General features: G+C 38.4%; 1 long non-coding RNA gene across 1 annotated transcript; it reads right to left on the bottom strand.

The window, feature by feature from the left end:
- Positions 1–3,071: 3,071 nt before the first annotated feature.
- LOC109502700 lies at positions 3,072–26,729 on the bottom strand. Its single transcript, XR_002161472.3, has 3 exons — positions 26,594–26,729; positions 16,176–16,266; positions 3,072–3,244 (listed from the first exon to the last, which is right to left on the bottom strand). It is a non-coding gene; the product is annotated as an uncharacterized LOC109502700 (long non-coding RNA).
- Positions 26,730–27,407: the final 678 nt, after the last annotated feature.

The following is a 27,407-nucleotide window of genomic DNA, read 5'->3' as shown; positions in this document are numbered from 1 at the left end:
ATAATTAAGTCATAAAGGAGGGAACTGATGAGTATAGCAGATGGTAATTGCTTCCTACATTTGAATGAAATGATATGCATTGCTACAATTTACAGCTCTCGCCTCATATTTTATTCAGGAACCTTTTATCTCTTTTCCTGCAGAATTATTCTGCAATAAATTTAGACATCTTATCAATAGCTTGGTGATAGTAGCAGAAACAGAGAAAAACTGAACTTTGTGCATCTTAATGTTTAAAATAATTTTCTGCAATAATTGAATTATCTGACAGTGAACATTCACATAGAGAACCTGAATATTATCTTCCCTTTTTTGGGGGTCAAGCCTGTGATTAGAAGAAAAGAAAGACCCTTTAGATTGACAAATCATTGGCTGAAAAAGTTTGACACTAAACAAGAACCTTCTGTCTCTGCCTTTTTTATTTATTTATTTTTTCTCTAGAGAAAGGAAGTGAGGGGTCTTTGTCTTTTCATGTCCTGTCAAGTACACAATGAAAAGATAGTAAAGACAAAACTGAGATTCCTAGATCATTATCACCTAGCTTTTCAAAAATTATGGGGAAATTTGGGAAGTTCAAGTCTTGCTCCATTTCTTTTCCTTGGAATTACATCCCATGAGACCCATATTACTTACTAAATGTTGAACAATGGAAACTGCTCTTGAAAGTCATGTGTTGTCTCTCAGGACCTGAGAGTAATTTGCTACACTGCAGGGTCAGTGTAGTAAAAACAATAAAAGCCCTCCTTGACACGCTTTTTATTTGAGGCCATTGTTAAAGAATGTGATTTTGAATCACTCCGGGTCTATCGGAGACAAGCAGTCCCTATCAACAGTGCATGTAATATTTACCCTTATAACGGGATTATCTGACTCCTTTGGGAGAGTTGTTACAGGACACACATACAAGAACATGTGTGTATTATATACAGTCCTACTGCAGGTACCTTAGCTTCAGAGCTATTTGTTGGCTTTTGGTTTTCATCTGATCCTTTTTATATACATAGACATATATTGAACATGCCAAATTCATTCGGAAGCATTGCCATATGCCTTTACGTGATTGGCAGGCAATGGAGCCCTCATGAGAGGAAAAGAAGTCTGATCACCTTTTTCAGTTATAGGTAAGAAAACAAGGACCCTGGAAGGATTGTGAAACATTTTTTTTCCATAGCCTCTACTTCCCCCCTTGCTTACTCACCTCTCACTGGCCCAGAAACCCAACTTTCACAGAAGAAACTTTTCTTTTGCCTCTCTATCAATAAACCAATTTTGAATAATGTGTTAGAAGATATCTCATCACTCCTCTCTGTGGCATACATGTAAAAACAAAACCCCTGCTTAATAATGCACATATTTTGCATTTCAGATACACTCTGTTATGATTCATTTCATTACTTTATTCAAGAAACATTTACTAAGTACCTACTGTGTGCTCAGCACTGAACTATGCTTTAGAGATACACATAAAAATAAACATCAGGTATGATTCCTGCTTTTCAGTCCAATGTAGCCATCATGCAGAACAATGATAGAGGGATGTATAAAAGCCCAGAGAGAGATCATGGTCATACTAGGTAGGCAGAATTGGCTTCCCAGAGTTAGTGACTTTGATTGAAACTTTGAAGAAGAAATAGAATCAATTATGTAATTCCAGACAGGAGTCCCTTGTGTAAAGACATGATACTTCTCAAGAGTAGGAGTGTTTTGGGGCGCCTGGGTGGCTCAGTTGGTTGTCTCCAACTTTGGCTCAGGTCATGATCTCATGGTTTGTGGGTTCAAGCCCCGCACTGATCTCCCCACTGACAATGTAGAGCCTGCTTGGGATTCTCTCTCTCTCCCTCTCTCTCTGCCTCTCCCCCACTCATGTTTTCTCTCTCTCAAAAATAAATAAACTTAAAAAAAACAAACAATAGCAGTGTTTTGGTATGGGTGGAATCAATGGTGTAAGAGGAAAAGAAGCAACAGATGAAGTCAGAGAAACAGGCAGTGGTGGTGTTTTGGAGGTAAAGTGTTGTAGATTGTAATTTTAGAAACCATTGCATACTATCTATTCTTGTAATGAAAACATTATAGCCTACTGGGGCTCCTGGGTGGCTCAGCTGGTTAGGCGTCTGACTTCCACTCAGGTCATGATCTTGTGGTCCATGGGTTCAAGTCCTGCATCAGGCTCTGTGTTGACAGCTTGGAGCCTGGAGCCTGCTTCACATTCTGTGTTTCCCTCTCTCTCTGACCCTCCTCTGCTCATGCTCTGTCTCCCTCTCAAAAATAAATATTAAAAAAAATGTAAATATTAATAGCCTATATAATTTTTTTGCTACATTTATTAAGTTTTAAGCAATGTAGGATTTATTTTAGTGCATATCAACGATACTACTCACGAGGACTTTGCAAAGTAGACATTATTATCCTGATTCAAATTTGGGAAAACTGAGACTTGGGAGGGTCAAATACCTTCTCCAAGCTCATGAAGATATTATATACAAAACTAATTCTAGGATTCAAACACTGGTGGTCAGATTTTAAAATCCAGTTTTCTTTACTACCCTTTGAGGCTTGTAGACATCTGCAGGCTGCTTTATTTTTTTAGCCTTTAAACGGGGCTTATACTTGGTGAGTCCATATTTCAACCGACTCCAAGGCAATAAAGGAGAATTTGGCTGGCACATGTTTTTGAACTGGAATTATCTTGAATTTGGAGTACTACTATTAAAAAACTTATACACCTGGGTGGCTCAGCTGGTTAAGCCTTTGATTCTTGGTTTCGGCTCAGGTCATGATCTCAAGGTTTGCGAGTTTGAGCCCTGAATCAGGCTCTGTGCTGCCAATATGGAGCCTGCTTGGGACTCTCTCTCTCCCTCTCTCTCTGCCCCTCCCCTGCTTGTGCTCTCTCTCCCTCAAAATAAATGAAATACACTTAAAAAATGTTTTAGAAATAAAATAAATGAATAAAAAGTACACATTTCAAGGAAGTTTGATCTGGCTCTTCTTTAACAGAATGATGCAATAGGTAACAGAAGATATTCACAGTATCACAGAAAATGAAAAAATTGGAAGTTTGACTCGACTGATAATTTCCTTTTTATTAATGTCCCCCCAATAATATTACTGCTTTATTGTAACTTACAATACATCTTGGTGGGGGTGGTTTTTTTGCTGTTGTTGCTTAGTTTTGCTTGTTGAGGATCTTTCTTTTTTTTTCGCATGCCCCAAATTTCCTTTGTGGAAGCATAACTGCCATTATTCCCTGGTAAGTAAAAAAATGATTATTGGAAGAACATTTTGTGAAACTATTCCAAAGTGTAAATCCCTTTGCTCCAAGTTCAGCATTGCCTGAAAGAGAAAAAAAGAAAGAAAGAAAAGAAAGCTAAAGAAACGATAAGTCAGCATGGAGAAAGCATTATTCGAGCATAGAAACTGTGAGAGCTTTGAAGACCCCAGCCAGTTTAGGCACATCTGTTGTGTTTAAAATATGGGGCTGGAGGTGGGGGGGGGGGGGTCTTAATTAATCCCCTCACTTAAAATTCCCTACGTAAATTTCAGTAATAGGAAAATATCACCACAGTTTGTTCTGGAATTTTCTAGGTTTGAACTTAATTTTTTTTATGTGTATTTATTTTCGAGAGAGAGAGAGATAGAATGCAAGTGGGGGGGGCAGAGAGAGAGGGAAACAGAAGATCTGAAGCAGGTTCTGAGCTGTCAGCATAGTCCAACGTGGGATTCTAACCCATGAGCCATGAGATCATGACCTGACCTGAGTCAGACACTCAACCGACTGAGCCACCCAGGCACCCCTAACTTTTTTTAAAAAATTATTTACTTATTTATTTATTTATTTATTTAGATGTTTATTTATTTTGAGAGAGAGAGAGAGACAGAGCGTGAGTGGGGGAGGGGCAGAGAGCCAAGGAGACACAGATTCAGAAACAGGCTCCAGGCTCTGAGCTGTCAGCACAGAGCCCGACACGGGGCTCGATCTCACGAACCCGTGAGATCATGACCTGAGCTGAAGTTGCACACTTAACTGACTGAGCCACCCAGGTGCCCCTTAACTTTTATTTTTAAGTTATTATTTATTTAGAGAAAGAAAGAGATTGTGTGAACACCTGGGGCAGAGAGAGAGGGAGACTAAAAGAGAGAATCTCAAGCATGCTCTATGCTGTCAGTGTGGAGCCTGATGTGCTCCATGAATTGTGAGGCCATGACCTGAGTCTAAATCAAGAATTGGACACTTAAACAACCAAGACATCCCGGTGCCCCGAAGATTTTAAGTTTTAAGATTCAATCAAAAGCTGCCGTAGTCAGGAAGATTCTTAAATGTTTGTGAATTCTTTATCTTATCAACTTATAATACTAAGGATGGGGGAATACATACAAAGGGTTAAGTTGAAGATAAATAATTTTAATTTCTGAGAGCATCGGCACAAAGGTACAAAAGATAAAATTGCTGTTTCTCATTTAGTGCACTTCAACTTTTTAAATGATCAAAACCACGGCATTTCAAATGAGAGGAAAATGTGAATCTTGGCTTCTGACTATCTTCCAGTTGAATGCAGAACTCTGGAACCTCAGGGCAAAGTCCGGGCTGCAGGTAGAAATGTGGGTGTTACTAGTGTGTAGAACACAGCTTGCAAATGGTGGTGAAACCATGGGCGTGGGTGAGATTGTTTGCAGAGCGCTTGCGAAATGAAAAGGAAACCAAGTCAGAACACCGAGGAACAGGAACCTTCACTAGGAGGAGGAAGGGCAAGGAGGAGGAGCCCTACGATAATGAAAGCGAAAGATAGCTGGAGAGACAGATGAAGATTCAGGAAAGAATGGTCATGAGAACCCCAATTTGGAAAGCATCAGAAAGTATGTATCAGGACACATTGCTGTGGAGTACTAGCTGATTGCATGAGGCAATGAGTAAGTCATTGGTGACCTTTGGAGATGCTGGGAGGTTTGTCAGAGACAGTTTGCCCTTACTTTAACAACTGGCTTTTTATTCACTGCCGTAGGGGTCTTCGTGAGCATCAGGTGTTATGATAAATATTTAATGTTTGAGTGGAAAACAATTTCCTATTATGGTATAAATCAAAGACACCTCTCAAGTGATTGTATATCAATCCACCAAGTAGATTGTCCAGTTAAATATTTTCATCTTTGGCTAATTTCTCCTAATTATTTCTCAGATACTAACTCTTTGCCTCAAATGATTTTAATATTATTTAGGTTATTGACTTCCCGAGTCAATAGCACTTAGTAATAAATGTTTAATTCATACCAAAGGTCAACTCCACATCTGTTCCTGTTCTGTCATCGACCTTATGGAGGCTCCATATTCCCTTCTCCAACTGCTTGACTCAAGTACTGGAAACCTTTTTGTAGAATGAATGAATTCAACTATATAAATCCTCCAAAATGTTTTCCCCCCTTAATCTTTAACTGGGTTCACCATTCTTTCTTTCCTACTTTTTTTTTTTTAGTTTGTTTGTCTTCTTCCCAAATGAATTCACATCATTCAGCCTTCCTTTTCATTTTCCTGGTTACCCTAAATTTCTGTTTTTTTCACTCTTTATTTCTCTTCCTACCTGTCTTCCCTTTCCATGCTTCTTCTTACCTGTTTTTGTTTCTTGTTGTAACCATCCCCCCATCAATTATCCCAGTAGTAATTGCTAGGCATAAAAGTAACAAAAAAGAAATGAAAAAATCTAAGTTTTGAAATCTGTCAATCACAAAAGCAGGTAATACGAATTCCAAACCCCTGTGGGACACAGAAATTCTCTTTAGAATCTCCACTAGCTTAAATGTCTACTATTTTTAAATTAAACTTGCTGGACATTAAATGCTGGCATTAAAGATAAATTAAACTCACTTATTTTTATTATTTGACTATTTAATTACTCATATTGCACTAATATTTCCAATGGTTTTTATAGCAAATGTATATAATATTTCAACTACATCATGGGCTACAGTGTTCATTTGAAATTTCTTTAGAAATAAGCTATTCCATTTATAACATCATTTCTAAGGGAAAATGTGTGCTGAGTTCCTAACAACTGATTAGCAAATTAAATTTTGGAATACACCTGTTTGCTAGCAAGGAACTGCCTGTAATTAGGGAGGTAAATCTGTTGGGAAAAAATCAAATAGGTGAGCCAAAATGCAGAAGCTTGTGTTGTGATAAGAGAACTAAGTGTATATTTGTGTATTGCATTACTATTTCCAAGTGCGTTCATACACATGCATTCACTTGAGTGTCACAACAATCTTGTAAACTAAGCAGGGCAGTATTTTTTATCATCCAAAATTTGCAGATGAGAAAAGGGATTCAAAAATGTCAAGTAACTTTCTCAAATTCAGGCAATACCAAGCTAGATAGGACCAGATCTTCTAATTCAAAGTCTTCCCAGAATGACTGCCTTTTTTTTTCTTTAATTGGGGTCTGTTTAAGATTTTAACTGGAAACCAAAAGGTGCTGCTGCTGCCGTTAAAGGAAATGTTTGAAAGTCACTGCACTAAATGAAAATATCCAGCATGATTTTCCAGGATGGGGGTTACAAATCAGGCTGAGGTATCACTCTCCAGCATCCATGACATAGGAGGAAAACCTCTTTTCCTAATGCAATCATAATTCTGAAATGCAAATGTGAGCAAGTAAACACTGAACTCCTACTATGAGCTGAGAACTTTGCTAGACTTCATTTCATTTAATCCTTCTGAAAACCTCATGAAGCAGTATTATTATCCTCATTTTACTGGGAGGAAACAAGGGCTCAGGAAGGTTACGTAACTTGCCCATGGCCATCTACCTTGGGAAGAGCAATGCAATGATGTGTCTCACTCCAAAGCTTGTGTGCATTAATCCTCACCCTGGCTAATCTGCTTTCCCGGTCTCTAGGGATGCATTATTACACTTTGAAAAGGAAAACAAAATATATGCACAGGTGTTTATCCAACCCACCGGGATAGACAGAGGTGGCTGTAGTGTAAAGCATCCGCATGGTAGAGTGAGGGTTCATCTGCATGAAGTCTATGTGAATTGTATAAAAATCTGTATGGTTTTTGACATGGTTAGTTGACTAGAATCATGTGTATCGATTGTGATTTGGTGTACAGAAATGAAAATCAGTTCCAGTTACAAAATACAAAACAAAACAAAAAAAGCCAATTGTTAGAAGACAAGAAAATATTAATTTTAGAATATTTAGCTTTTTTCCATGTGGTATCATTTGGAGATATGGTAATCATAGCAATCGTTCTTTCTAGATGCTGTTTTTCCCCCTTATGTGACTCAAGGGAGAATTGTATATGGGTCTTTCATTATTTTGTCTTTTGCCCTCTTGCTTCTAAATCTAAACTTTATAGGAATATCCTTATTGACCTTATGAACAGTCAATCCCCAAACATTTATGGCTCACTTCCAGCTTTGGGACAGTATGCTGAGCAAACCATGACTGAGTGGGGATAAGAATGTCTTTTTTCCAATCTGATCTAGATCTGCATTATTTCATACCCCACAATATGACATGATATGATAATCTCCAAAGGAATATCATTTTATCTGTTCAAGGTGGGGAGAGAACTACCATCAGCTATGGCAAGATATTTGTGGGGTACGACTCAAATTGGTCCACAAAGAATGAAGAGAATTTGAACAAATCGAAAGCAAGAGATATTTGGGGGAGAACATGATTATAGGTTCAAAGGAAGGGATTTGCAAGACACATTCTTAAACTTGGGAGAAGTTGCTTTTTGTTACGAACAGGTGTTTTATGTGCAATAAAAGTAGACAGTTAAATTTGGGTCAAATTTCAGACTGCATCACACGTTGTGTTACTGAAAGCAATAGTGACAAATAAAATCTAATGAATGCTTACTCTGTGCTGGAAGCTATGTTAAATACGCTACATGTTTGAAAGCACTTGAACTTCACGATAAATGTTTGAGTTAGGTGTGATTATTATCCCCATTTTACAGAGTGGGGAATCAAATCTCAACAAGATTAAGTACCTGGTTGGTAAGTAACAAAGTCAGGACTTAAGTAATGTGGGGACATGGAAAGATTGGAAAGAGTGTGACACAGTTAAACTAGAGCTGTTGAAATATTCGTCTGGTAGGGAGTATCAACAGGAATCAGGTGATGGAAAGGCAGACAGGTTACCAAGGAGGCAATCTCAGAAGGCTAGGCATGTTATAAACAGCCTTAGTGAGAGACAAAGCTATATTTAAATGTGGGGGGTGATAAAGAAAGAGAGATCAGATATGAATCCAAGGCTTCACCTGGGAGAACTGTAGAAGAACGATTTTTTTTAAAGAGTTGGGTAAGGAGGATATTTGAAGGCAAGGCACACTAGTAATAGTGGCAATCAATTTGGTACTAACCATGAAAATATTAATGAATGGTAGAAATGATACGAGTATTTCCGAATAACAATAAATGCTGTAGTACTTAGACTCACCTCTTGATGTACGGCTTTGTGATCATTGGAGCATTTCAGTGATCAAATTGAACCATTACTATGGTGAATAATTGTGAATAATTGGCTGAAGGGGCCATGAGAATTTTCTTTCATATAATGTGTGTGTATGTGCGTATGTGTGCTTGTGTGTGTGTTTTTATCTTCTGCTTCAAAATCTTTTTTTTTTCCTACAGAATGATCCTTTGCAGAATTATGGCTCTGACACCAGTGGCCGGTGCTCATATCCATCTGTACATGCTGCTACAACAGCATTCATCAGGTTTTGTTGTAGTAGATTTTTTTCAATTTTTTTTCAGTTTTTATTTTTGAGAGAGAGACAGAGTGCGAGTGGGAAAGGGGCAGAGAGAGAGGGAGACACAGAATTCGAAGCAGGCTCCAGGCTCTGAGCCATCGGCACAGAGCCCGATATGGGTCTCGAACTCATGAACTGTGAGATCATGACCTGAGCCGAAGTGAGACGCTTAACCAACTGAGCCAGCCCAGGCACTCCTGTTGTAGTACTTTTTAACATGCCTGTGTGTTCACTAAACTCTATGGTCCTCAAGAACAGGAGTTGGGTCTCAATCATCTTTGTATTTCTAGCAAAAGCTAAGCAATAGTCAATGCACAATAAATGTTTGTCTAATGATGTTTCTACAGCTAATCTAAATAATACTTTTTATAACATAGGTAAGATAGAGTCTAAAGAAGTTTATTGTGTAACTTACTAGTTAAATTGGACCCAAGGTCCTGCTGCTGGACTATGTCTCAAAATTAAATGACCAGTGAAGAGATGAAAGCTATAAAGTTATGATAGAGCTCAAAGTGGGTTCTCTTCAAGCAGATCTTACTAAGGTCCCCTAGTGATCAATTTGTGATTTGTTTAGTCAAACTGATTTTATTTTTTTTTAACTTATAGATGGATAAAAAGTTATTTTTTTGTGTCGGCTGGGGTACAGTTAAGTATTAAGTTCTGAAGTACAGCCTATATTTGATATGGAACTTAATGGACTATGTGTGTGTATGTATATAATATATAATAATATCTTTAAAGGACCTTGTAGAATAATTAGAACAGTGCCTATCACAGATTAAGTGCTATATAAAGTTCAAAGAAGGGATAAAGCACTGTAGATCAAGTTAGAATACTAAAGGCTTTGTGCATCGTATTACTTAGGATAATGTTTCCCGCTGTGACAAACAAATCTGAAAAAATATCAATGACTTCATGTAAGTTTCTTTCTTGCACATAAATTGTCCTCCCAGGTGGGATGTTCCTAATTGGTAGCTGGCCTTCCACATGATCTTTATGGAACAGAGAACCCCTTCAGTTTGTAATTCTGCCCTTCTCCAGGGTCATTGGCATTTGGTTTATTAATGGGAAAAAAAGAGGGTGAAAGAAACACATTCACTTCTTTTGCCCTTATCCCCAAAGTGACAAGTGTTATTTCACCCAAATTTCACTGGTGATAACTAGCCACATGACCATGTCAACTGAAAGAATGAGGTTTCTCATTTAGCTGTGTGCGCGGGAGGAAGAGTAAATGCATTTGGTGAAGAGCTGACCAATCCTTGCCAGTTCTCTTAGAATATACTGAATACATCCCCCAAGGAGGAGACCCAAAGTTTCATACTTAGAAATCTAGAACCTGTAGGGGAGATGCAGTTCTGTCTCTCCCTCCCCCCCCCTCTCTCTCTCTCTCTCTCTCTCTCTCTCTCTCTCCCTCTCATGTAGATATGGCTATTCATGTTCTGCTGGCTCCTGATCTGAAGACAAGTTATTTCTGCTCCTTCCATCACCACATCCGCCATCTAGCGTACAACGGTAGGATGGAGAGAGGGTAACTGCAGTATAAGCTCCCGTGTAGAAAAAGCAACAATGAGAAACTCTTGGCATTTTGCCTGTCCTTATTAGTTCAACGATGAAGTCCAGCTGGTCGGTGAAATACCTTTGCCCTATCAGTAGGAGAATCCCTTCATAGTCTCTAATTACAGCTTCTGGAAGACTCCATCTTGTTTATTGTTCTTCTGGGTCCCTTACGCCCTCAGTTTACGGGTGCTTCGTCCATATTCTCTTTGGTCACAGGTAAAGAGGGTGTCAGGCAGTTGATGTTTGGGTTCTTTTTTTCTGCGGGGGCAATACAAGTCCCACATACAGTTACTACATTTTCGGCCTGTTTTGTTTCATTCAGTTCCATGTGCCGGTCATGACACCCAAAGTTTCCTTCTTTATTTATTGCTTTTTTTCTTTGCTTCCTCATTCCTATGCCTCTCTACCTTAACTTAATGACTTGGGTGGAGAGATTGTATGGTTAATCTTTGCTGAAAGATTGAGATACTTTTTTCAATTAACAAGTCTTGTTGGGCTTTTGATGCTCAAAACTTTGTTCAAACTTACCCAACTTACTATTTTGGGGTCCAGAAATAAACATCATTTGCAACTAAGTAAAGCTCTTGACTCTCTATTTTTTAAACTTTTACCTCAAAATAAGCTATTCTTGCCTGAAGTCATCTCTTTCTTATAACATCTTGCTAAAAGCAACAGAGTAGCACATAACATTCTGACATTTCCCAACAACTTCCTTAAAAGCTAGTCTCAGGAGACACATATTCCGTCTTCCAAATTGTCACAGTTTTGTTAAATATTTCCCGTAGTGTAATGAGAATTTCCAGCTGCCCAACCTGCTGTATCTATTTTCTTGACTCTGGTTACCTGACGTCTAAGCCAGTGCTATACATCTCATATTTGTTGTTAACGCAGAAGCCTATTTCTGGTAAACTTTCTCTTTTAAGTGGGATGGATGCTGTTGGTTGTTGTACAAAACATCTCCAAAACTTCAGTAACGTAAAGCTTTATTTCTTGCTGCCCTATCGTCCTGCTGTCCAGATTTTCTACCTCTTCCTCTCAGGAATGATCTACTATGGCAGAGTCGGCCTGTTTCTTTGTTTATGTGCCTTCAGGTCTCACTGACAACATTTCTGTGGCTTGAAATTACTTGCACCTTCCTTCCAGCTAAGTTATTTCCTATAGGATGGGGTTTCTTGTCACCCATGAAAATCTTGAACACGTGGACGCAGATTTGACAAGAAGGTTGGGTGAATTTGCAGCTGCCCATCTTGTTAAATGCTTTAACATTTTTAACCCCGAGCTCTCTAAAGATGAACATGAAAATTTTATACCCTCCCACTTCCTTCACCTACCAGTTCTACCATTTTGGGGTGGGAGATGGATTAGTCATTATGCATGTCATTACTTTTCTGTCCGTAGAATGAAATCCTGACAGAAGAAAGCAGGAAGAGGGAAGAAAGAAAGGGGGAGAAGGAAGGAGAAGCAGCAGATAAGAGCCTGGCTTACTTCCCTAACCCTGTAACTAGACGCTGAGCTGCTTTCTGACAGGGGCTTTATGTATAAAACTCCAGTACTGGAAGTGGTGATTTGTCCAGATCATAAACCTAATCCATGTTCCTCGATGTTTGCTGAGGAGCACAAGCCCTGGGGTCAGGTTCGTTGTTCAAGTCCCTACTCTGCCGGTTGCCATGAATCTTGGACAAGTTATTTCATCTCTCCATGCCTCAGTCTCATCATCTGAAAAACTGGGAAGCTAAGAATGCATACATCATAGGGCTATTGTGAGCCTGAACTGAGATAATAAGTATAAAGGGCTTAGAATAATGCTGGGCCCATAAGAAGCTTTTAATAAGTATTCATCACAATTTTGAGACATAGAATAGCAGAAGGGTTGAAAGTAGGATTCTGAAGCCAGACTAACTATTTTTAATACCTGTTCTACTAACTTGTCCTAATTTTTCCAGGGCAACCTTAGTTTCTTTACGCCAGTTTTTACGTGACAAACGTTCAACAAATACTAATGTTATCTAAGAAGGCTAAATGAATGAACTCTTTAAAAGGTCAAATTCGTCCAAGGACACAAAGTAAATTGTTTAACAATTAGCACTGCCTTAACAATGATAATTCTACTACACCTGATTTGGGTTTGTGGTCTTGTTTTTCACATTGGTATTAACGTGAGATGTTGCATTACGGGTCCTAGTTTCTACACCAGAGGAGACGTCTATGTCCTATCTTTCTTTTCTATTTCCCACCCCGCCACACCATGCAATTCAACTGATGAGAAAGCACAGTGTCAGAAGGAACTCATATCAATACATCTCACAACAGAACATAGCAAGCATTTGGCTAATCAGCCACGTCTTACAAACAGAAGTATTTGGGAAAGGGGATGGGTTGACAACATCTTACAGGGAAGGAAGAATTGGATTTAAGAGCTTTGCGGTGTCACCTCTCACACTGGTGAAATCACCCAGGAGACATAAAAAAGTAAAATATAAAAAAAAAAAAGTAAAATAATATCCTAGGTAACTGCACGGCAGTTTCTCATATGAGAGACTTTTAGTGACTTATTGCTGTTTGCAGTAGTGTTTCATAGTTTCTGACAGTATAACGCTTGCTAAGGAAAAAAAAAAAAAGATACCACCACCCACATTTTGTCTGGAGTTAATATGTATTTTTCCTCTTGTCAGAGTGTGGGAGGCTCTCTGTTTATATAATTACAGCTTTCAAAAATCACTTAACAAGACATGAGCAAAGAAGTGGAATTGCATGTGGGGTACGCGGGTGACACTGAATCTGTCAGGTCTATGGGATTTTTGTACAAAAACTGAGATGTTTTTCGACTCTCACTTGGATGGAGCTGTGCTTTTCTGGAGGTTGGGAAACAGCTTTTCCATATTGCTGACAATCTTGACAATGGTCCTGATGAATTATCTGTACTAGACATGCTCCCAAACTAACTGAATTCACGTCTGTCAAGGAGATTTGGAGAGAAGCAGTGAGCTGTGTCTTTTCCTGCAGCCTGGGGCACCATACATCCAAGGAGATTAGGAGGAGGAAGGCAAACCCTGACCAAACTTGCTACCCTTTCTCTTCCTCTCCGAATGGGCTATCTTTGCCTCATAGGAAGATGGAAGAAGGGGAATATGACGAGTGGGAAGCCATAATGGAATTACGCTTGTGTTTGTGAGGGGCGAGTATTCACCGTTACTTTTTTTGGACAGGTAAAAATGATCATTGGTGTCTTCCTTGACATCGTTTCTGGTTTTTTTTTTCCTCTCATTCTTGATATTTTAAAATTTATTTTCATTTCCTTTTTATTTCTTCATAGTTTTACTGAGGTAAAATTGATAGACATTAAACTGCACATTTTGAAAGTATACAACTTAAGTTCTGACATATGTATACACCCATGTGGCCAATCATTAAAATCAAGAAATAGACATTTCCATCATGCCAGAAGTTTCCTTGTGCCCCCTTTTTAATCTCTCTCTCCTGCCCCTCACAGCTTTCCACCCCGCCCTTCCACAGCACCCCACCCCATCTCTTGGCAGCTTGTTACTCTGCTTTCCGTCTTGATAGATTGGTTTACACTTCTTAGAATTTTATAGAAATGGAATCATCCAGAATGCACTCTGTTTTTGGAAGGTTTTTTTTTTTTTTCCATTCAGCATAATTACTTTGAAATTCATCCGTCTTGTATGTATTTGTTCTTTCCTTTTGTTGAGTAGTAGCATTCCATTGTATGGATATATCACAATTTGTTTTTCGATTCAACTGTCGGTGGATTTTTGAGTTGTTTCCAAACTTTGGCCACCAGAAATACAGATGGTATAACGTTTGTGTATGAGTCTTTGTGCAGATGTATGCTTTCATATTATCCTTGAGTAAATGTCTAAGAATGGGATGTCCGAAGCACATGGCAAGTATATTTTTAACTTTCAGAGAAACTACTATTTTTCATACTGGTTCTACCATTTCAGATTCTCTTAGCAGCACTGAGCATTACAGCTCCTTCACATCACCCGCACTTGGTATCTGTGGTCAGATGTTTTAAGTTTAGCCTAATGGCATGGGGTGTTATATCCTTGTGATTTTAATTTACAACTCCCCAAAGACTAATGATATTGACTATTTTTTTCCGTGGGCCTGTTTGCCAACCGTATATCTGTTCATATCTTTTGCACATTTTTATTGAGTTGTTTTCTTCATACCAAAGTTTATTTTCTGTTTTCAAATCTGTTATTCTATGTTTTTAATTAATATGCAAGAAAATTGACTTCTTGGTGCAAAGTTCTATGAATGCTGTCACATGGATGATTTCATGTAACCACTACCACAATTAGGATACAAAATGTTTCCATCACTGCAAAAACTACCCCCCATCTTCCCCTTTGCAGTTAATACCCTGCCCCATCCCAACCTTGGTTCTGTTCTTTATTTTACCCTTTGGTCTTCTCAGAATTGTCATAGAAATTGTACTATGCAGTGCCGCATTTTGAGGCTGGCTTCTCCCACTCAGCATAATGCCTTTAGGATGTATCCAGTTGTTAGGGGCACCCGGGTGGCTCAGTCAGTTGAGCTTCCAACTTTGGGTAAGGTCATGATCCATGTGATCCATGATCCTGTGCTGACAGCTCAGAGCCTGGAGCCTGCTTCAGATTCTGGGTCTCCCTCTCTCTCTGTCCCTCCCTCTCTCTCTGTCTCTGTCTCTCTCTGTCTCTGTCTCTCTCTGTCTCTCTCTCTCCCTCTCTCTCTCCCTCTCTCTCTCTCTCTCTCTCTCTCTCTCTCTCACACACACACACACACACAAATTAAAAAAAAATTATCCAGCTGTTAAGTCAGTAGTTTGTTTCTTTTTGTTGCAGGATAGTATTACATTACATCAATACACCACAGTTTATTACGTGTTCAAGGACATTTGAATTGTTTCTAGTTTGGGGTCATTATGAATCCTTTTATGTACAGAATTTTGTGGGAATGTAAGTTTTCATGTTTCTACGAAAAATACAAACAGGACTCGTTGGTTTTATAGTAAACTCATGTTTAAATTATACATAAAGAAACTACCAAACGCTTTTTCCAGAATGACGACCCATTTTGCATTTAACATTATATGTGAGATCTAGTTGCACATCGGCACTTAGGATTGTCAGGATTTTATTTTTTAGCCCTTTTTTTAAATGTTTTTTTTAATGTTTATTTATCTGAGAGAGAGAGAGAGAGAGAGAGAGAGAGAGAGCATGCAAACAAGAGAGGGATAGAGAGAAGAGAGATAGAAACCTAGGCAGGCTCCACACTGTCAAAGCAGAGCCTGATGCAGGGCTTAAACCCACAAACCATGAGATTATGACCTGAGAGGGGCAGGACTGGTGACCATGCTGAGCAGATAGGCAGGACTGGGAATTTGCTCTCCTTCTGGGACGGGGCTATACAGTGAGCTCCTCATCCAGTATGACCCGATGGCTGGGGATCCAATCAGGTAGAACTGCCAACCCAGCTCCCTGGCCTGACAGGGCCACTGGCCCAGCTCTAAAGATAGGTAGACTGATGACTGGGATGTCTGGTCAGGTGCCACTGCAAGCAGGAATGTGATCCACCAAAATCTGAGTGTTGGTTGTTGTAAACCCCATCCCCCCTTCTCCATTTCTATCTGATCCCTAGCGGTCAAGCTCTATAGATTTCTCCAGTGATCCCGGAGAGGTGAGACAGGAGTGAGCCTGCCAGGAAGGAAGCCATAATGCTGACAGAGCTGAATGTCCACTCTGGGGTCTCGTTTCCCACTGGAAGAACTATAACCCCAGGAGGGCCCTCTCTGTGAGGTGCTTTGCCAGCCTGGGGGAGGGATAATGCGGTCACAGGGAAACTGCTCCTCTTACCTTTTTATAATGCGGTCCTTCTCAGCTCTTGTTTTTTGGGGCAGGTTCTTCCACACCATCTGTGGGTTCTGGGATTTCCACAGTTGGTGTCCTGTGTATAGAGAGTTGTTAATTAGTCTTCTTGTGAGGGGAATTGAAGTCAGGAATGACCTATGTCACCATCTGCATGTTTTCTTGAGTTACCTTAGGTCATTTGTGTCTTTCCAAGAATTTGATCAATTATGTTGATCTCAAAAGAATCATTTTTGTTTCATTGGTTTGATTTATTGTTTTCAGTTTTCTAGTTTTTTTTTTCTGCTATGATATTTATTATTACTGCTTACTTTGGCTTTAATGCAGTCTTCTTGTTCGAATACCTTAAAGTTGATCCTGAGGCCACTGATTTGACACTTTATGTTTTTTTCTATAATAGACCATTAGTTCTATAAAATTTCCTCTACATACTGCTCAGTGGAATACTGAAAATTTTGCTATGCTATGTTTTTATGTTCATTCAGTTCAAAATGCTTTCTAAATTCTCTTTAAATTTTTCCTTTAACCCATGCAATTCTAGAAGTGTATTATTTATATTCCAAATTCCTTGGGATTTTCCAAAAATATTTCTGTTGTTAATTTTGAGTTTGGTTTTGTTGTGGTCAGAAAACATACTTCGTGGTACCTGAATATTTTCAAATGTATTGATAGCTTTGTTATAGTCTAGAGTACGGTCAATCTTGGTTAATATTCTATGTGCACTTGAAAAAAACCAACAATCTTTGTAGTGTCGTTTGGAGAGTTCTAAAAATATCAATTAAGGCAAATTTACTGATCAGCATTTTTTATGTCTTCTTTTTACTCACTTTCTGTTTAATTGTTGTATAAATTATTGACAGAGGGATATTGCAATATTTGACCACAATTGTGGTTATGTCTGTTTCTTATACTTCTATTTTACTTTGTGTATTTTGAAGCTCTATTGTTATGCACTAAAGTGTTGTTATGCTCTCTTGATGAATTCATACATTTATTATTAGGAAATGACTTTAAAAAAAAATTCCTGGTAATATTCTTTCCTATGAAATTCACTTTATCTGATGTTATATAGCCATTCCAGTTTTATTTGACAATTGTTGCTATATCTTTACCTAATCTTTAAATTTTAACAGGTTTTTATCTTTATATTTCAGTGAATTTCTTGAAGGTGACATAGAGTTGAATTTGCTGTGGGGTTGAATCTGACAAGCTTTGTCTCTTAACGGCGTGTTTAGATCATTTGTTACAATGTGTTTACTTACAGGGGTAGGTTTGGATTTACCATCTTGGTACTCCTTTCTATTTGTCATGTTTATTCTTTGCTCTCATTTTCCTTTCTTTAAAACAGTTTTTGGGTCAATTAAGTAATTATTATTATTATTTTTTTAATATTTGAGAGAGCACAGGTGAGGATGGAGAGAGAGGGGGACAGAGGATCCGAAGTAGGCTCCGTGCTGACAGGCTGACAGCTTCGAGTCCGATGTGGGGCTCGAACTCACAAACTGTAAGATCATGACGGGAGCTAAAGTCCTATGCTCAACTGAGCCACTCAGGTGCCCCTAATTAAGTACTCTTTATAATTCTATTTTATCTCTTTCTTTATCTCTTCAGTGACACCCCTTGTTTTGTCCTTTTAGTGATTGCTTCAGGGTTTATAGTACACAGCCTTAACTTATCACAGTCTTTGTGAGATGTTAAACAGTATGTATATGATAAGAAACCTAAAACTTCATACTTTCATTTCTTCACTCTTGATATTTGTAATTTTATTGCTATATATCTTACTTCTAAATATGTTACAAATTTCATATTACATTATTTTTGTATAAATATTGAGTTATCTTTTTTAAATATTTAAATAATAAAAAAAAATTCTTATTTTTCCATGGCATTACCATTTTTTGTAAACTTTATTTTTTCATGTAGATCCGTATTTTCAACTGACATTTTTTTTTTCCTTCTAACTGACGGGTTTCCTTTAGCATTCTCCACACGGCAGATTTGCTGGTGATAAATTATCGCAACTTTTATATGTCTGGGAGAGCCTTTGCCTGTCGTTTTGCAAGATGTTTCATTGGATATAGAATCCGAGTACTTTATCCGTGTTGTTCCTCTGTTTTCCCACTTGTAAAGTTTCTAACAAGAACCGTCTTGTTCTTTTGTATGCAACATTTCTTTTCTCTCTGACTGCTTTTATGTTTTTCTCTTCATCCCCGGTCATTAGCACTATGCTTACAATGTGCGTTGTGTAATTTTCTTCATGTTTCTGAAGCATAGGTTTGTTGAACTTTTTGAATCTATGTTTTATAGGTTTTCTTTATTTTTTTAATGTTTTATTTATTTATTTTTTTTGAGGGGGGAGGGAGGGAGGGAGGGAGGGAGGGAGAGAGAGAGAATGAGCAGAGGAGGGGCAGAGAGAGATACAGAATCTGAAGCAGGCTCCGGGCTCTGACGTAGGGCTCAAATATGTGAACCATGAGATCATGACCTTAGCTGAAGTTGGACACGAAACTGACTGAGCCACCCAGGTGCCCCCTAAGGTTTACAGTTTTTATTAAATTTAGAAAAAATTCAGCGATTGCTCTTTGTTTTTCGGTCATGCCCACACCCCCTCTTTTTTGTGGAGTCTCCAATGACATATTTGACTTCTTAAAGTTGACAGGCAGCTTACTGCCGACTGACACTCTATTTACCTTTTTATGTTGTTTTTTTTTCTGTGCATTTTCTTTTGGATACTTTTTATTGATGTATCTTCAAATTCACAAGTCTTCTCTTTCAAAATGTCTAATCTGCCTTTCATCTCTAAAATTTAACTTGTATTCTTTTCATAGAACTTTAAATAAGTTAAATACACATTCAAAATTTTCTCTACATTTTCTAAATGTAGGAGACATGGCAATAATAGCTATTTTCCTGTCTTTTTCTACCAGTTCTAACACATGTGTCAATTATGGGTCTATTCTGGTAGATTTTTCTTTTTTTTTTCAACGTTTTTTTTATTTATTTTTGGGACAGAGAGAGACAGAGCATGAACGGGGGAGGGGCAGAGAGAGAGGGAGACACAGAATCGGAAACAGGCTCCAGGCTCTGAGCCATCAGCCCAGAGCCTGACGCGGGACTCGAACTCACGGACCGCGAGATCGTGACCTGGCTGAAGTCGGACGCTTAACCGACTGCGCCACCCAGGCGCCCTGGTAGATTTTTCTCATTATAGGTCATATTTCCTGCTTCTCTGCATGCTTGATAACATTTCATTGGATGCCTGAGATTGTGAATTTTACCTTTTCTTGTGCTGGGTATGTTTATGTTGCTATAAATATTCTTGAACTTTGTTCAGGGACCCAGTTAATTACTTAGAAATTGATGTTTTTAGAGCTTGCTTTTTAAGATATGTTTGGCATGGCTAAAGCAGTATTAATCTATGGTTAATTTTACCCCACTATTGAAATGAGATTTGTCTGAGTACTAAATGCCCCATGGATTATGAGACTTTCTAATATGAGGCTGGTTTGAACAGGCAATTTTTCTGGCCTGGTGTGAGTACTCTTTCTTCTAGTTATTCCTTCCTTACTGTTGGGTAATTTTCTTCACGTGTATGACAATACTTTGCCAAATGCTTTAATCCTCTGAAGATCTCTAGAGCTCTCGAATTACCTCGCAAACTCTCTCAAAGCTATGAGCTGGAAAACTGGCAGGGCTTACTTTATTCGTTTCCATCTTATGAATATCACCTTCCTCCTTGTCTGATATCAAATGTCTTGAAAATCAGTGTTGAATATACGTTGCCCCATCCTACAGAGGAGTGGAAATACAATATTCCACTTGTGTCTTTTGCTTCCCCATCATTTTTTAGCATATGAATTTTTCATAGCTTGAAGTGATTTAATAGGTCACCTTCTTGGGTCTCCTCATTTTCGGAGAAAAATCTTGTCCGTGGCAAGAGGAAATGAACTGCCCAAAGACTCACTGCAGTAATCATCCAATTATCTTTCTGGGAAGATAGACAGTATCTCTGTCTCTGTTTGCATCTATGCGATGCTAACATCTTCACTCTATCAGGTTTGGGATTTGTTTCTTGACCTGGTGTGGGAGGACCATGGTTTCTCTTTGGGGTGTTTCAGCTAAGTTTTCTGTTTTAGTCGTTGTGCCAAGGGTTTCAAAATTTGCTTGTGGGGATTGCAACTTTCTTTCAACCCTGCAAACCAGTCAGGGCTCCACAGCCACTGGGTCCTAATTGCTACTGCAGAAACATTCCTCTCCCATTCTGGTGACTGACTTTAGGTTTATAACCCAAGACACAGATGGACACTTCAGCTACTTTGTTGCTTTGACATGACTTAAAAAGCCACAGAAGCTAGTGCTTTTATTCTGGACTGGACTCAGATAACTTTTCTCCAAATCCTTGTACATGTGGCCTGAGAAGCTTGCTGGGTCCACTGAAGCCTTGATTACTGCCTGAAACTTTACTTCCTCTAAATGTGTGTGACTCACATTCACCACATAAGGCCTTTTATTATCCAAAACAACAGTGTGGGAGTGGGAAGCACTCTCTAGGAAATTAAAAATGCCTAGGGTCAAGAAGAGAGCTCTGCAGGTTTCTGCTGCCCTTTTATTTTATACCAAGTTAGATATCGCCAAGTTATCAGCCAATTAATTTCTTTTTTTCCTTTTCTCAGGAGGGGATAGGTCTCTTTCCTTTTAATTCAACTTCTTTAAGAAATCCGACTCCTATCTTCACCTTATTTTTACCAGACTTATTCTGTAGCCGTCTGCAGAAGTTTTCAACTTTCCTTGACTGGGTTGGTAAATTTTCTTTTTCTTTTCTTGAGATCCAGAATGAAGTATGAACTTTATTGTATGTATGATTTATTTATGTACACTCAGTTGAGATATAATAATGAGTTATGTCTCTGATTTTCTTTATTACCTTGTTCAATTCTTTTATAATATTTATTAGTAGTCATTTTCCTCACTTATACAACAGATATTTATTAAATAGCAATTATGTAGCTGGCATTATGATAGATATGGGTAGACAATGGTAAATAGCAATGCACGTCTTGTCAGGAAATTTCCAGGTGACTGGTCTACTTTAGAGAATTAAGAGATTAGATAGAGCTTGTTCATCAAACCACTAAAATTAGTTTCTTTTCATTTGAGCCCCATTAGGAATTGCTGCTTATGCCTTTGATTCAACAACCATGCATTTCCTGGTGGGGTTGGTTATCGCTTGTGTATGTAGAGAATATCTAGGAGGCATTATTTGCTATTTATTTATTATTTAGTTATTTTCATTTAATTTAGGACTTCCAATCCTGGTATGGTCGAATAAGCTCCTATTGAACCTAATGTACCTATAGGTGGCAGTTATAAACTCTGAAATACACACACACACACACACACACACACAGTGACCTATAGAGATTTGAAAATGAACAAAAACAGGCAGATTCTGAAGCAGGGTAGACAATTAGACTGAGGGTAGCATGGGGTAAATTTTTCTTTTTAACACACTTTGAGCTGAGGAGCAGGCTAAAGTTGGCCCTATTTGGAACAGCCAAAACTCCAATAAACAAACAAACAAACAAAGAAACAACAACAACAAAACCAGTGTCCCTGCCAAAAGAGCCACAGGATAGAATTAGGGGCAACCACAGTTGTTGGGAAGTGAGGGGAAAATTCTAGAGAGGAGAGATCAAGTGGGAAGGAGCCCTAATTATGTGTGTATATAGGAAGAGGAAGCAGAAGATTTTTGCCTGTTCGTTTGTTTGGCCTCTAAGTCAAAGTCATAGTTTACATTTTAGTAATAATCAATAGCTCCCACGTGGAGAATTATTAAGGGCTTGCCAAGGCCTAAGTATAGTAATATTTTGTTCTGATTTGGCTATTGTTGTTCTTTGTGAGGAATCTTACAGAATTTGGGTATTTGAAGGCCCCTAGCTTAATATAATTATTATTACATCGAATCCTCAAGATTAACCTCCAAAACACTGCAGTGTCTACCACATGGCATCCAAACATTGACCCAAGCACTGGACTCATCCCTGCAGAGGCATAAATGAGCATGATACTATCCATGTTCTTAAGCTACTCAGAGTCTTAGAGCTATTGCTCAGCCTGTTGGACAGTGTTAGAAGGCATTCTCTGACCAAGAAGTAGATACCAGGATCCCTGGATGGTCCATTTGGCCCTAAGGATCACCGAATTTGTATCATTGAGTTGACTGTCAGAGTAAATTTAGATGATCCAAATGTGAGAGAAGGATAAATGCCATGTTCTTAGAAGGATAAGTACAATTGTTTAAGGAGGTAATTAGTCTCCTCAAAGTAACAAAAGCAGAAGTTCAGTTTTCCTTTTACTTGTTAAAGATAGTTTTCTAGCTCATCTTTTGAAAAGCAAAGAGATCTGACAGCTAGCATTTCTTAATGTTGTTTTATATGACAAGCAAAATAAGGTAGAGGAAGTGGCTTCTGAAAACAAGCCTTTCTGAACTCAATTCTTGGCTTTACCACTAAGGAACCCTATGACTCAACACAAGTTATTATGTCGTATAGGATTATTGTGAAGATGGCAATAATGAATACATTTCAAACACTTAGTGCCTCAATAAGCATTATTTATGATTATCGTTGAGCAATTAAGAAACATGACAAATCCAAGGCACCTGGGTGGCTCAGTCGGTTAAGCATCCGGCGCTTGATTTTGACTCAGGTCAGGATCCTAGGGCTGTGGGATTGAGCCCCAGGTCTTCTGGCTGTGCACTGAGTGTGGAGCCTGCTGAGGAGACTCTCTCTCTCTCTCTCTCTCTCTCTCTCTCTCCTTCCTTATGCCCCTCTCCCGCACTCTTTCTCTCTCAAAATAATAATAATAAAATTAAAAGACATTAAAAAATATATGATGGATCCAAAGTGGATAATCTGATGTTGATTTAGATACACAATGATTGAAAGTAATTTTAATTTTAATATTTGTCTGTACAGCCTTTTTCCCTAACTTTAAAGGAAACATTGCTATTGCTTCAAAAGACCGACGCTTCTGCATAAATGGAAGACCAATCCTACACCCTACGCTACCATGCAAAGGCAGTCTGACTTAGATATTCACATAACATATACTCACATTCCTTTTTATCCCTGAAAAATCATTTAGAGACAACAAATCAGAGCTGAACAGCAGCTTTCTATATTTGGTTGGATGGAAATTATTACTAGTTGAGCTCTGTATAGTTATGGTTCAAGTTAAAATAGTTCATTGCTCAAACTAAGGTTTTTGTGACTATGAACATCCTAAGAATATGAATTTCCTTATAGTAGAATGAACTATACATATGCTCTCAGTGTTGCCGTTATGAATATTTGTCTTGTTTTTGGTCATTGTTTTCAGGATTCCCATCTATATAACCATACACCAGAATTAAATGGCTATACTAAGTACATAGGGAGAAGATTGAATAGATTGAGGAATCAAGAAATTTTTTTCCCCACATCCAGTAATACAGCATGAAAATCACTTCCAACTAATTTGGACTTTCAATTGCATGGATTCTCCTATAAGGAGAAAATGAGAATTATGTTTGACTTTCTGAAATGTGTATTTTTTTAACATTATAGAAACCCTCAGTACTATTTGTCAATATTAATTTTAAAGTGCCCTATTCCCATTGTATTATGAATAGCGCCATTTCTGAAGGTAAAGTATATGTCATATCAAATGCTTCTATCCTAGTTAGCAGAAATCATAAAGCTTCATATCACTCATTATGTTATGGGAATTCATTCCGAAAATATTTCTTGATTGATAATTGATTTAATAGAGCTAAGATGAAGTTCATTTTTGTGTGAATTCCCTAGAAAGTAGAAGGAACAATGACTTTGGAATTCTGACAGGTGGTGAACAGGTCAAAAACATTGCCTTTTTTTTTTTTTCTTAAAAACCTCTCTCCAGCAACTACATTTTGTCTACCAGTTGAGACTTCCCCAAATGGAAGACAGAACAAAAATCCAAAGGTGAATTGAGTTGATGAAAGAAGAATATGGTTCTCTAATACTTGTAGTTATTTCTAGTCTCACTGTGAGCTTCTAGTGAAATACAAATATTCTTTTACTGGTCTTTGTCATTCCATAATGCGTTTTCTTATAGAGTGATTTCTTTCCTGGTATCTATTACTTACTTCTTATCATATTTGTGTCAGGAGTAGTAAGATTGATAATTAGTAACCATCATTGAAATATGGTTTTATAAGTCGATGCATTTTATGTTTTCCCCTACCTTTATCACTCATAAGAAAAATGGAGCTTCAGACAACAGTAGAATGGCACCTGCTAAAACTTACTTGTACAAGGCACAAGCAGAAGTGTAAGGCAGAAAAGCCAGTAGCTTGCTGTGGTGACAAGTCATGTTAACTCCCCACTGTTTCTTTTCTGCTTAGAAATTCAAGACAGACTTGTCAGTAATAATTTCCAGACTAATTTTTAAAAACCTGTGATTTCCTCTTTTATTAGTTTTAATAAAGAATCACTGCTCCCCTAAGCTTACTTGGAAAATTATTACCTATCAGCAAGACGGAAGACAAACATATATGATATTGACAGCGGTAGAAAGTAGGTCCCTAATGATGGCAATTAAGAGGTGAAAGTTACTGTAAAAAAATATATATAATCTATTCTAAATTAAGTTCTTTCTGAACATGTAACGTGAATTCTAGAGAGTTGACGATTGGAAACGAGTGGCGAGACTCTGATTTTACTGTCTAAGATAGAAGCAGATTTGTTTTGATAAATAGTAAAATTGTGACATAGGGGAGAAAAGGCTTCACAGAACTTGAACCAGCCCAACCCATGTATCCATTCATGGATAGAATTTTCATTAGCAATGGTTTTTTTCTGTGAGATGTAAGTACATCATTATTGAGATATAGTATAAAGACAGTGGCAGTCTCACTGTTTGCTGAAGTGGGGGTGAAATCATTGGCTTCTTTCACACAAATGCTTATGGTCCTCTGGTTGTCTGTAATGATTCATAACTTGGTGGGACAATATAGATCTGATCTGGGATTTGTCAGATTTGTTTTGTTATGACTACAGAATAATACATGGTGTTAGTATCGGGGCCAGGCTCAACATCCATGTAATTGACTTATTGTACTGTACTTCACTAAGTGTGCAGGAAATTCAGTTTGATTTGCAGTGCAATAAGTGTTATGATATAATAGGCCATTTTATAGTGGTGTCTAAAAAATAGAAGGCAGAACTATGAACTTGAATGAATGAATGAATGAATGATCGAATGAATGGCTAGCAGGCTTGCTGAATGAATAAATGGGTGAATAAATGGAATCCATTGCCTTTATCAAGTCAGACTGGCTTTTCGAGATCCAGTGGAACTTTAAACTCCTCTAAAGTCCACCTATGTTAGGAACATTGGGTGTTCTATGGAGAGGTTGCGCTCCTAGTGGATTAGTTTGTCATGTAAGGTGCGTGAGACTTGAGTAGTGTAATAAGTCAGAAGCCAACCAATGCTAACAGAACGTGTAAGGAGGAAAGTTCAATAATGAATGATTCTGTGTCAAATGTGGTTAACAATGTATAAGGAAGGTGAGATGGCCCCCAGTGTAAGGAGACCAGGAAAAGGGAAAAGGGCTTTGAGTCTGCTGTCACTAAAGCGTGTTTTATAGCTTCCACTCTTCCCTGCCTTGTAGCTTAGCGGGAGAGACACCAATTATTGTCAACATGTTATTCAATTATTTTTTTAACCGTCAGCTCAGAGAGAAATCAGCTCGATGTCGACATCACTTTTTGGGAGAGATGGATGGGGAGAAATAATTCAGGTTTGAAAGCAATCGTCTAAATTTACAGCTGTATGTGGTCAAACAACTATTGACGCTTGAGAGTTTCCAATTGCTGGTAATAGACTGGAAAAAAAGATAATGTGTTTGATCGATCAGCATGAACAAATTTCATTTAGGGGATCAATAACAGTTTATACTTGACAGAGCTGAGGGACCACATTTATTTTTCCCTTTGATTGAATAAATGTTTTCAATGGGACTGCAAATGTAAAGCAATCCTAACCATTTCTTCACTTGAGGCACAGCTCCTGCTACAGCGTTATTGCAAGCAATGTGTATTTAAAACTAATATACAGAAAAGTGGATAGCCAGGGGCTGGAGCAGTTGAATGAAACTAATGTACAGTTTATTAAAACACAACACATGGTAAGAGAAAGGTTTCATTTTCTTGGTGTTGAGCAATGGAAAAAATAGGAGAGAGACATCACATTTCATGGTGTGAAGTTTTTTTGTGTGTTTTGTTTTATTTTTGTCTCCCTCTCTTTTTATTAAGATTAAACCCTTCAGTGGACGGAATAAATCCTGTAAAATATTCGATAGCAAAAAAAGCATCAAATACCTGTGACGGATAACCCCAGGGTGAATCTTTCCATAGCACGTGCAGCACTGCCTGCCTTGGCCATCTGCATACACATCTGGCTGGCTCTTTTTCCCTAGAGCCATCTTCCCACCAAATATAGCACCGAGCTCTGAAAATGTTTCTTAAATGAATAAATGGTGGGACCAACGACTACCAATAGTGATTTCCCGCCAAATGGCCCTATAGCTGAAGTTGGCTCATGGCCTTTCGTCTGGGCTCGTTGGCCAGTTCTGGGGTGTCTGCATGGCGTGCAGAATGTAAGCCCTCATTTCATGGATGGAAGAATGGCATCACAGGCCACGTGCAACTCAGCTAACGACATGAGCTAAAGGAGGGAGGTTTCCCACTGACCGTCTAGAAAGTGGTAAGGTAGGAGTTTTGGTAGTTCTGGTCACGAGACGAAACTGGCATTTTAAACAGAAGAAGCCCCTGATGGCGTTCGTTTTTTCTTGTATATGAAAGAGAAATGGTTCTTCTTCTTTAAAACATAGGTTTCCAACTGACACGCTGAGAGTCGTTTTGATCAGCTCTGAGGATTCTTTCCCCCGCGGATATTCATTTCTAACGTTCCTAAATGTTCCTGTCCGGCATCAGAAAACGCAGATTCTAGATGCACGGCTTTTTTCTTTGCCTCGGTTATATCAGGAGAAAGCTCTCTCCGGAGGCCTTGGGTGAATCTCAGGGGTAGTCGAAATGACCCTCCCGGTGTTCCGCGCTTCCGTTCACGAAGACCTAGCGATACCACTTACGGGGACACAGCAACCACGCCATTGCGTGCAAATGCCTTCAGTTC

The sequence above is a fragment of the Felis catus genome, chromosome C1, assembly GCF_018350175.1.
Source record: "Felis catus isolate Fca126 chromosome C1, F.catus_Fca126_mat1.0, whole genome shotgun sequence".
NCBI classification, from domain to species: domain Eukaryota; kingdom Metazoa; phylum Chordata; class Mammalia; order Carnivora; family Felidae; genus Felis; species Felis catus.
Note: the sequence above shows the minus strand (reverse complement) of the source record. Positions and strands in the feature narration are given on the sequence as shown.